The 12319-nt window shown below is 36.6% G+C and overlaps 1 long non-coding RNA gene across 1 annotated transcript; it reads left to right on the plus strand.

The window, feature by feature from the left end:
• Nucleotides 1–9086: 9086 nt before the first annotated feature.
• LOC145057511 (uncharacterized) lies at nucleotides 9087–10090 on the plus strand. The gene is made up of 2 exons (XR_013686125.1): nucleotides 9087–9623; nucleotides 9746–10090. It is a non-coding gene; the product is annotated as an uncharacterized LOC145057511 (long non-coding RNA).
• Nucleotides 10091–12319: the final 2229 nt, after the last annotated feature.

Raw genomic sequence — 12319 nt, forward strand, 5'->3', positions numbered from 1 at the left:
GTGAATTTACTATCTCGGTCCAAGATAATAGATATTAGCACACAATGTAGTCTGATTACCTCCTTAAGATAGGTCCTGGTGAGTTTCTCCATCTTGTCAATTTTGTTGATGGCTAGGAAGTGGGTAGACTTAGTTAAATGGTCAACCACTACACGTCTGGTGTCATAATCACTTGAAGTTCTTGGAAACTTCATGATGAATTCCATGGTTATTTGTTCCCATTTTCATTATGGGATTGATGATTTGTTGTAGTGGAACATATAACTTTTGGTACTTTACTTTTATAACGACGTAAATTTTCAAAACAATTTTTCATTTTTAAAACATACATTTACTCATAAAATATGTCAAAACATATTGTATCAATTGTTATCATCACAAAACATCTCCCCAGAATCTCAAACATAAACTCCATAAGTGTGTACGAATCATGTCGGCGCCTTCCCGCACTCATCACTAGTACCTGAAACACATAACACAACAACTGTAAGCATAAATGCTTAGTGAGTTCCCTAAAATACCGCATACAACATATACGCCACTCGAGGCTATAATACGACCTTCCGGTCGATGTGTCTCAGCGGGACCCTCCAGTCCCGTAGCTCTTTGGACCCTCTGGTCCGGTCATAGCTCGTTGGACCCTCCGGTCCGGTCTATAACATCATACAAATACATATATCACATAGCACATAAACTCATACGTAACACATAAGACCCTCTGGTCAACACATAATACCACTCTAGGTAACGTATAGTGAGAAGACTCACCTCGATGTCTCGGTAAGTATCTGACTCGGTAAAAATGTGATCCAGCCTCCGCCTAATCACATAAAGCAAATACTCTCATAAAGGACTCATAAAGCTCCAAGGGTTAAGGCCTCTAGACCTCTTTGGGTCCAGATCCAGAACACAAACTCGAGAAGGGACCAAATGCTCCACTTAATCAACCTCTAAAAGGGTTAGAAAACCCTAACACTAAGAATTAACACCAAAAACTGAAGAAGGTCCGAGAATAATACCTCAATATAATCTCTATGAGCTCAAAAACCACCAAAATCGCACCTCCTTCAGGCTCCTCTTGCCTTGAACACTTCCTTCTTGCAAAAACACCTGCTCAGGGCAAAACATCGTCCTCTCATGAAACTTCCTGGTGATCACTACCACAGATTCAGTACCCTGCTTGAGGGTCAAGAACTCCTGAATCAACCATTCCCTCTCCACTGGGGGAACAAACTCCTCTCTGAAAATAGCGGTGAACCTCTCCCAGGTCACCTCGGAAATCTCAGCCAACGTGAAGTTCGCCATCATGAACTTCCCCCAATCCTTTGCTCCCAGGCGGAGCTGGTTCAAGGCAAACCGAACCCCCAAGTGCTCTGGACAAGAACACGTATAGAAATATCCCTCGATGTCAGAGATCGTTCTCATAGCAGCAATCGGGTCCTGCGTCCTGTTGAACTCTGGTGGCTTCGTGTTGCTGAACTCCCGGAACAACAACGAGTCACCTCCCTGAGGTCTGGCAGCAGTAGCTGTAGTTGCAGCAGCCTCAATCAACACTGCGTACCGCTCATCAAAAGTCTCAATCAACGTGGTCTTGATGTCCCCAAACATCTCGGGAATCTCAGCCCGAATGGCAGCAACCACCTCCTCATGAATCAACCGACGGATCTCCTCGTCGCTGACACCACTGCTATCAGGTGTGTGTCGAGTCCCAACCATGATGCCTCTGAAATACAACAAAGAAATTATCAGAGACTCGATCGAGCATACACATACTCGATGACACAACCCTACTTGTCCTCCGTTTTCCAAAAGATTCTTACTTGGAATGCCCACTGATCCGGTGTCTTCAGTAGTACGGGCCCAATACTACTGACCACACCGCATCAGCATTCACTCCATGTCCTCCTCCTTGGATCTTGGATTACAAGTACTCTATCTTCATGAGCTCCTAACTGCTATCTACTCACTCTCGAAGCATCTCAGCAGCAGAAATCTCCTAGGCTAAGGCATCACAAATCAGGCCACTCTAGTCCTAATTTGTATACCTAGCCTACTCTAGCATGCATAATGTAACATAACATATCTCGTAACACATAATGTAAGGGTACTTTTGGGGATTCACCGTTCGGGCGCTGGCTGATCGTACATACGGCTCTGCTCTGTTTGTCTCAAAACTCTTTTTATTCTTTTCAAAAATTTTACTTCATTATCAAAATTTTCCTCAAATCCTCCGTTTGAGTTCAGATACTCCCAAAGATGCATCCGAATCCCTCAAACCAAGGCTCTGATACCAACTTGTAACAACGTAAATTTTCAAAACAATTTTTCATTTTTAAAACATACATTTACATATAAAATATGTGAAAACATATTGTATTAATTGTTATCATCACAAAACATCTCCCCAGAATCTCAAACATAAACTCCATAAGTGTGTACGAATCATGCCGACGCCTTACCGCGCTCATCACTAGTACCTGAAACACATAACACAACAACTATAAGCATAAATGCTTAGTTAGTTCCCCAAAATACCGCATACAACATATACGCCACCCGAGGCTATAATAAGACCTTCCAGTCGATGTGTCTCAGCGGGACCCTCCAGTCCTGTAGCGCGTTGGATCCTCTGGTCCGGTCATAGCTCGTTGGACCCTCCGGTCCGGTCTATAACATCATACACATACATATATCACATAACACATAAACTCATACGTAACACATAAGACCCTCTGTTCAACACATAATACCACTCTAGGTAACGTATAGTGAGAAGACTCACCTCGATGTCTCGGTAAGTATCTGACTCGATAGAAATGTGATCTAGCCTCCGCCTAATCACATAAAGTAAATACTCTCATAAATACAACTGTACTCAACCCTAAAAGTCAACAAGGTCAACGGTCAAACTTTGACCCGACTCGTTGAGTGCACTAGAGCGACTCGGCGAGTCTACACATGTCCACTGACTCTCTTAGTCCCTCTCTTGGAACGTCGAGTACTTCCCGTGACTCGACGAGTTCCACCTGGCATGAATCGCGGGGCCACCCTAACTCAACTCGCCGAGTCTCAAGAAAAACTCGGCGAGTTCCAACTTGAACTCAGACTCCCCTGACTCTCCCTGACTCACCGAGTTATTCCCCAACTCGGCAAGTCCACTCACTGAGTGATTAACGGGCAACCTTCATACTACTCGCCGAGTTTGTTCTTCGGACTCGGCGAGTTCATGCCATGCACAAACTCTATACAACTCCTGAGGTCAGATCTGTTCCATATAATCATAGATCTGGCCTCCCCAAGCATGATAATCACGTAAAGTTCAGACCTTGGCACTCATAAAACATCTAAATGGTCCAAAATGGTGATTTAGCCCCAAAAATGACATTCCTAGCTCATGGCTACCAAAAGGACTCATAAAGCTCCAAGGGTTAAGGCCTCTAGACCTCTTTGGGTCCAGATCCAGAACACAAACTCGAGAAGGGACCAAATGCTCCACTTAATCAACCTCTAAAAGGGTTAGAAAACCCTAACACTAAGAATCAACACCAAAAACTGAAGAAGGTCCGAGAATAATACCTCAATACAATCTCTATAAGCTCAAAAACCACAAAAATCGCACCTCCTTTAGCCTCCTCTTGCCTTGAACACTTCCTTCTTGCAAAAACACCCACAAAAGGTTCAAGAATGGCCTCTCCTTCCTCACAAACGCTCTAGATCTCTTAGAGTTTCTCTCTGGGGGTTGGTGGCCACAGATGACGACCCTAAGACCCTTTAAATAGGTCTCAAACCCTGGAAATTAGGGTTTCATTAAACAGCGTGGACTCGCCGAGTCCAGCTGTGAACTCGCATACGAATCCGCGACCATACTCCACGAGTCTAGACGCCAACTCGCCGAGTCTCCCCTCAACACCCAAAAATAAAAGAACAAAATATCATACCTGGGAAACCGGATGTTACAGCTTTGACTTTAGAGCAAGTCAATCGTTTACTCACATAGAGGGCAATCTCTGCCTTCATGTTGGACCACCAAAAAAGTTTCATGAGATCGAGATACAACTTATCTTATCTAGGATGTATCGAATATCATGATATGCGAGCTTCGTCTAGGATTAGACTGCTGACTTCACCAAACTTTGGTGTCCAACTCCGGGTCATGAAATACTATGTTCCATATTCCTTGAAGTCGAACTTTTTGTCCAAACTTCATCGGTTTTCCTCAATGATATTATTGGGTTTGAGTGCTTCCAACTGAGCATCACAAATCTGGGTGGTGAGGTTCTAGTAGGTGATTAGGGTTAGTGCCTTTACACGAAAAGGCTTTGTTCATTCTTTCCTGCATAAAGCGTCAACTACCACATTCGTTTTACCAGGGTGATAATGAATTTTGTATTCGTAATCATTTGACAATTTAGCACACTTTCGTTGTTTCAAGTTGAGTTCCTTTTGGTTGAAGATGTGTTGGTGGCTTTTATGGTCGGTGAACACGACATACTTCGTTCCATAGAGGTAGTGTCTCCAAATCTTTAAGGAAAACACTATAGCTTCTAACTCTAAGTCGTGGGGGTAGTCTAATTTGTCTTTTTTAGATTAAGTTTTCCGATACATATGAAATGAATTTATTCTTTTTCTTCAATACGCATCCCAACCCTTAGTGAGAGGCATCACAGAATTCTACAAAGTCTTTTGTTCTTTGTGGGAGAGATAAAATGTGTGCACTGCACAACAACTATTTCAATTTTTGGAAGGAAGAACCTTGTCTGTCTCCTCAATTGAAGTTTTGGCTTTTTGGGTTAGGGTGGTGAGAGGTTTGTCTATCTTGGAGAAGTTCTCGACGAATCTCTGATAATAGTTCATAAGCCTTAGTATTTAGCATATGTCGGTTGGTGCCTTTGGTCAGTCCAAATGGCATAACCAGAAACTAGTAGTGACTGTACCGAGTCCTGGATGTTGTTTATGGAATGTCTGCTTCTTGGATTCTGAGTCGATGACAGCTGGATCTTAGATTGATCTTTGGCTAGTGACGGGGTTCTTGTAGTTGTTCGAACATGTCATCGATCCTCGGGAGTAGATATCGGTTCTTAATGGCAAGTTTGTTCAACTTATTAATAGTCGATGCATATCCTGAATGATCCATTATTCTTTTGACAACAATAATAGGGCTCCTCATGGAGAGAAGCTTGTCCGGATAAACCCTTTGTCCATAAGTTCTTGGAGTTGACTGGATAGTTCTTGCATTTCCGATGGAGCCAGACGATAAGAATATCTTACCACTGGTGATGCACTCAAGATTAGGTCGATTCGGAATTTAACCTATCTGACTGGAGGTACCCCAAGTAGCACTTCTAGAAATATGTCCGAGTAATCACACACTTGCGGTATGTCTTTCATTTCCTCACCCTTGTCTTGTCTAACCTCCACGTGACCCACGAAAGCGAATCACTTCTTCTGCAAACACTTTCTCGCCTTCATGCAAGTGATGATTCTTAGGTTCTTCATAGACTTAAGTCTATAAATCACATGAGTTTTCTTATTGGGTAAAGGTATTCGATCGGCTTTTTCGTAACGTTAATTTCTGCTCGATGAAGTGGTAACCAATCCATTCCGATGATCACATCAAAACTTCCAATGGTCATAGGTATTAGGTTAACGTGAAAGGTGTGGTTATTCAGGGAGAGAAGGAAACTAGTGAGTATTTCTAAGGTGCTTTCTAACTGGTTGTATGCTACTTTTACCATGTAAGCTTCATTAAGTTTTCATGATATATGGTTAATCATCCTTCTAAACTTATGGGAAAATAAAGCTTCTATCGACACTAGAATCAAATGGTACCGATGCAGTAATGTTGATGATAAAATATGTACTAGTAACCACAGTTGGTTCCTAGTGAGCATATCCAACACCTATCACGAAATGATTTTCCTTGGCCACATTGATTCTTCAGTTTTGGGTAGTCATTATTAAAATGCCTTGGTTGATTGCATTCATAGTACATACAACTTTCTTTTGCAATAGTGGTTGATGCTATGTCATTTGGGGCCTTTCTGCAAAACTTAGAGATGTGACCGCTTGAGTTTCAGATGCTACATACCTTACCATTTATGACATTATGGAAATTACACTTGGTATAATGAGGTAAAGTCATAGAGTAGGGTTTTGATTGAGTGGGAGTGTTCATGATTTCGGCGTACACAGCCATAGGTTTTGGATTGTGTTTGCGAGGCTTGAAGTTACCTTTTGACTTGCCATAGAACTTCCTTTTGGTACTCCTAACCTTCTACTTTTTAGTTTGTAAGGTCATGGTACCCTGACGGATACACTGCTCGGTCAATTGATAGGCCAATTTCTTGGCACTATCGAAGGTAGTAGGTTTGGATGTAGTAACCAGACCTTAAAATGGTGAAGTTAACCCCAAGATGTTTTGTATTCTGGGTTTACCATTCCTGGGTAAAGGTTTGTGAGGTCGTTAAATTAGGAGGTGTAAGCAATCATCTCCGATCCTTTCAAGGTAAGGTTCCAAATTATATAGAATTATTGATTCTATAAATCCTAGAGGTTTCGTAATCGTAGGGAGTGAATTGAAATCCTACCGATTTCAAATGATAGAGATAAGTTTGGAGAATATTGAATGATCAATGGGGAACTATAGATTTCTTTGCTATGATGGTAGTGAAGCTATTTGCTCTTTGTTCTTCTTTGGGTTTAGGCGAACTAGGAGAATCTGAATGTTATCCCAAATTTTTAAGTATTTTTAAAATGTATATGTTGTTTTGGGGTTGATATAAGGTCTCTAAGGTACTACGTGTATTCAGCGAGTCTTGAGAACATCCTTTAATCTCTAAAACTTTCAACCATTATAGTCTATCAAACTCATTGCTCAAGGTTGGTTGTTCACCGGCTGGACTATAAATAACATAGGCATACGTTCCAGGTTTATTTATGTACGATACTAACCTTAGTTGAGGTGTTTGACCTAAAGGGTTGAGTTGCTAGTTTTAGTTGGAGACATGTTAGAGTTTTATTAAGTGTTCTTATCGCGGGTCAGAGTATATATAACTCTTATATATTATCACTAGTGGGGTTTGTAGTATTATTATATTTTGTTTTGTACCCCAAGACTACCAAGTACAGAAGGGGGCCAGACAGCAAAAACCGGAGGGCATGACCATTTTAACAATTTGTCGTTCTGAAATCCGACAACCCTCTGCGGCCCTTCAAACCAGATTCTCCGTACCGTAAGTAACCAAGAAGTATTGTAATTAATATAAATAATACTTGTATTAGAAGCTAGTTGCTATAGTTGTATTCCTCTTTCGAGGATATGAGTTCTCTATAGCCAATTTAGCTCTGATATCTGTCTGTCACACCCCCAGTCGAGGCGGCAAAACACGTCGGGTTGTGCGACTAAGTTCATGGATCACAAGTAAACTGAATATATGGCACAAGTACAACAATACACAATATAGCATTAATGTTCCATCTTGATATTTGAATACAACGTTTTTATAAATAACAATAATACATTAATTGCCTTAACAAATGGGTATATAATACAACATCAAGAAGACTAGGTCACATGTAATCCAATCCATCTTGAATGTCAGTTTAGTGATTTCCTGAGAATACATGTAGTTTTGAGGGTCAACACAATGTTAGTGAGTGTTACAGGTTTTCTGATAACATCAACAACACTTTTAATAAGGCTAAAAAGTATTTTCTCTGTATGTATATCAATAGTTAAAACAATGTTTGCAATGAGTCTTTAAAAGCAAATATGTATTTTGTATAAGTGAATCCATACTTTATACCATGTTTATAATGAATCTTTGAATATCCTTTAAAACCAAACTGTTACGCTCCATAAGTAATTCCATATTTAAAATAGTGTTGAAAGCAACCAAGTCATGGTTGGTAGTCAGAGAGATAGATATTCTAGTGAATGTTTATAGTGAGTCCTATAACCAAGCTATGTGACTGAGTGTACCCCCCTACAACGCTTCATTTGACATTGAAGTAACGATCGTAGACACTTATCACCCACTTCGATTGATGGATCGATGTTGTAGCTAGCAAACGCAAGTGGGTATGCTAAGTGTTTACACTCAGCTAATGAATAACGTCTCACTAAAAAGCCATTAACTAAAAAGTTTGCGAATAACTCTCAGCCCTAACTTAATTGAGATTAAGTCACTAGGCATAATGAATATCATTTTATAAGGTTTATAAAATCCGAGTTTGTTTGACCTATATGTAAAAGTGTAATGTTCTCGCTTTATAAAAATGAATGTTTCAAATTAATGAACATATGTACATGTATAAACGTTGTGTATTTAATCATATAAATAAGCATGCATATTTAATAGCTTGAATCCTTGAAATACTACAGAGTTTCATAATGTGCTTGTTATAAGATGCAATGTCACATAAAAATCATATAATTTTGTATTATGTAATATTTGTTGTGTGAACTGGTTATTTCTCGATAAAATAACCATAATACATATACGAAAATTTATACTAGTTTATTCGTAATAATATGGTAAGTTGGTAAACAAGAATAGTTTTATAAAATAGGTCTATTACATTTTTGCATGAAAAGGAAATTGATTTGTATAAACAAAAATATTTAGGCACATGTACCCACCCCCCCCCCCCCCCCCCCAAATAATTATAAAAAAGGGGTCACCCTTGAAGCGTGAGTTCGAGTTGTTCGTATTCAGATTTTATTGACAACTTGTCGTGTGAAACCTAAAATACACCATTCTTGAACTTTGAAATACTCTCGGGACCATTTTGTAACAAATTTAAATTGTTGGGTGCTGATTTATAACTTCACTAAAATATAGAGGGCTTTTTGGTAATTTGATTAAATGATTAGGATTGTTTTTGATAATTTTTTTACCAAATGAGGGGTTGTTTGTGGATAAATGGAATCACTTTTTGGGTATTGGGACTGATTTTGATTAACTTAATCAAGGGAGGGGTGATTTTGTTCATTTTAAAACAAGGTTTGACTTTTTTGACATTTGACTTGGTCAAAATCAGAAACATATTTTAGGTCGTGTTTTGTGTTCAGTCGATCAAAAAGGGGCTCCAAGAACAAAAGAGGCGTCGTCCTCTTCACAGATCGGGAGAGGGAAAAATCGAGTGATTAAGCAGCGAACGGAGGTGGTCTCGGTGGTGGTAATCGATCGGAATAAGCGAGTATCTCCGGTGTTTGGCCGAACCAAAGGAAGGAAGGAACGAGGCAGCGAGATTTTGCTCTTTCTCTTCCGACTGGCAGATGCGAAGAGAGGAGGTGAGATCGGCGACGAGGGGGTTTGTCTTCGGGGTTTGACGAAACCGAAGAGACAGAGGGAAGATGGGAGTCAGAGAGGAGGTCGATCGAAAGTAGTGGCAGGTTGGATCGGTGAGCAGTGGTAGGGAGGTATAGCTGATCTCCGGGGATTCCTCGTAATTTCCTTTCTCGTCTTCAGCAGTAGAACACAAAGAAGGAGTTGGTGTTCATCAGGAAGAAGGGGAAAACGGGCTTGATGTCCTCTTGGCTGCTTCGATCGGCATCAACATACGAAGGGGGAGGAAGGACTTCGGTCCTCTGCCTTTGTTTGATCCAGATGAGGAAGCAGGTGAGGGAATGGGGCTGCATCCGGCAACTCCTTCGTTAATCATCTTCATCTTTTTATTTTTTTTATTTTTATTTTTATTTTATCAGAAATCAGTGGAATGAATTTGTGTTTGGTTTTGATAGGTAAAATCGATGGGTGTTGTAGAGGTGTTTGGGTTTGTTGTTTTCATAGGAAATGGGAAAAAAGAAAAGAATCGGGATTGTTATCCCTTTGATTTACTGTTTTTACAACACCACCTTAACTGGAACGAAAGAGAAGAAAGAAGGAAACTGGATGTGGATTCGTGATTCACAGCTCTATTTGAGGAAGGAAAACACGTTTCTTTTTAGTGTTCAGTTGTACAAAACAAGATCTAGAAGAAATCAGTGATGGGTTGTACAACAATTGTATAATTTATTTGTATTGTAATAGTTTCATTTTTGTATGTAACGTGTTTGTATTGATTTAATTAAATATGTATTTGTGTATGAATTGTTGAAGAAATTTTATTGGTTTTATTAATGTGATATATATATATATATATATATATATATATATATATATATATATATATATATATATATATATATATATATATATATATGTGGTTAGGTTCATTTGAGACCACTTATATTTTGTGAGACCGTGAGACGCATTTGTTTATTTTTTTTTTATTTTTTTTTAGTTAATTCATGTTCCGAAAATAATATTTAAAAAAAGAATTTTTTGATTTTTCCATTTATTTTGCATTTTAAAATTATTTTTAGAATATGTACAGTGTAATATTCTATTTAGAATATTTCACGTATTTTTCAAAAAAAATAGAATTTTTTTTTATTTTTTTTAATTTTTTTTTTATTTTTTTTAGTTAATTCAAGTTCCGAAAATAATATTTAAAAAAAGAATTTTTAGATTTTTCCATTTATTTTGCATTTTAAAATTATTTTTTAGAATATGTCAGTGAAATATTCTATTTAGAATATTTCACGTATTTTTCAAAAAAAAAACAGATTTTTTTTTATTTTATTTTTATTTTTTTTATATTTTTTTAATATTTTTTTTAGTTAATTCAAGTTCCGAAAATAACATTTAAAAAAAGAATTTTTGGATTTTTCCATTTATTTTGCATTTTAAAATTATTTTTAGATTTGGTCTCACGGTCTCACAAAATTAGAATGGTCTCAAATGAACCTGAACCTATATATATATATATATATATATATATATATATATATATATATATATATATATATATATATATATATATATATATATTTAAAAGATCAAATGAGAACATCAAAAAAGTTGAGAACGCCAGAAAATTTCTGGACCAATCATTTTATAAGGGTATATTTGTAATTCTGTATCTAACTAAACTTAAATCAATTTAAGTTCAAATCTTAATTTCCTAATGTTTAGCGATAATAATTAAGTTACCTAAAATAAAAGATTAACTGATTTTTTATTAATGGATGATAAAAATAATTTTTATTAATTTTTCTGTCAAATAAAAAAGTCGGTCTTTTTTCTAATGTATCATTCATCTAAATATTTTCAATCATATACGAATAAAACTCATTCGTAATTTTATAAATATATGGTTGTAATCAAAATAAATAAAAACAAAACTTAGTGATAAAAAATTGTCACTTTTAAGTGAATAAATAATATACTACCAATCATACATGAATATACTAACAAATAAAAAATTCAACACGGAATAATTAAACACTGTTTTATTCATAAATGAATATACTAACAAACAAAAAATTCAACATAGAATAATTAAACACGGTTTTATTCATAAATAAATTTTCCAAATATTGAGGTTATACATTTATATTGTTATGTTTATAAATCATTATATCAAGACTAGTTCATATATTTATACATAATTATACTAAACAATGATTAAATCACTTCAAAGGAAAAAAAAAAGCTTGCAAAATTCATTCACATGTCAACCATTTTCTTGAATCGTTCGCAACCCCATTCTTCTATTTGAATCAAATGGCTCGTGAGCTAGTGTTACGAGTACTAGTGATACCTTAAAAATTACATCATTCCTTTTTCTTTGATCAATATCTACGAAATGACAATAACCTGTAATACAATAAAAAGATAACAGAAAAATAGTAAAATGAATTAGTAACAAAATCATGTAATAGTTATAATCATAAATAATTATTATAGTTGGCTTCTAATCGTATGCACAACCGTGTTTATAATCATAAGCGATTAAACAAACACAAACAAACATTTTTTTAGATTAAACTATTATCTCCGGTAAACCACCTAGCAATAAATCTGCTCACCTTTATCCAATTTAAATATACAAATCATCAAATGTAATTAATAATGAAACAAAAAGGGTCCAAAACCTACAAAAATATATCAAAATTCGGAAAAAAAAATTGAACACAAATAACTTGATTTATGTATAATGCCATTACTTTCTTATATTTTTAGCTTTGGAGACCCACACAAATGAGCACAACAAGTTCCTCTTTGACTGTCCTCTCTCTGCTTAAATTTGTTGCAGACAATGATAATCAAAAGGAACCAAAAAAATGGATCTTTGTTTTGATTATATCTACACAGTTGATAAACTTCACATTTTCACTTAAATTTGTCTTTTCTATAAGCATCTTTGCTTCCCTTTTTACATAACGATGATATTAATACTCTTTTATATTGAAACTAATCTATATGTAAAA

Source organism: Lactuca serriola, chromosome 6 (genome assembly GCF_051521515.1).
Source record: "Lactuca serriola cultivar US96UC23 chromosome 6, Lser_US96UC23_V15, whole genome shotgun sequence".
Classification (NCBI taxonomy): Eukaryota; Viridiplantae; Streptophyta; class Magnoliopsida; order Asterales; family Asteraceae; genus Lactuca; species Lactuca serriola.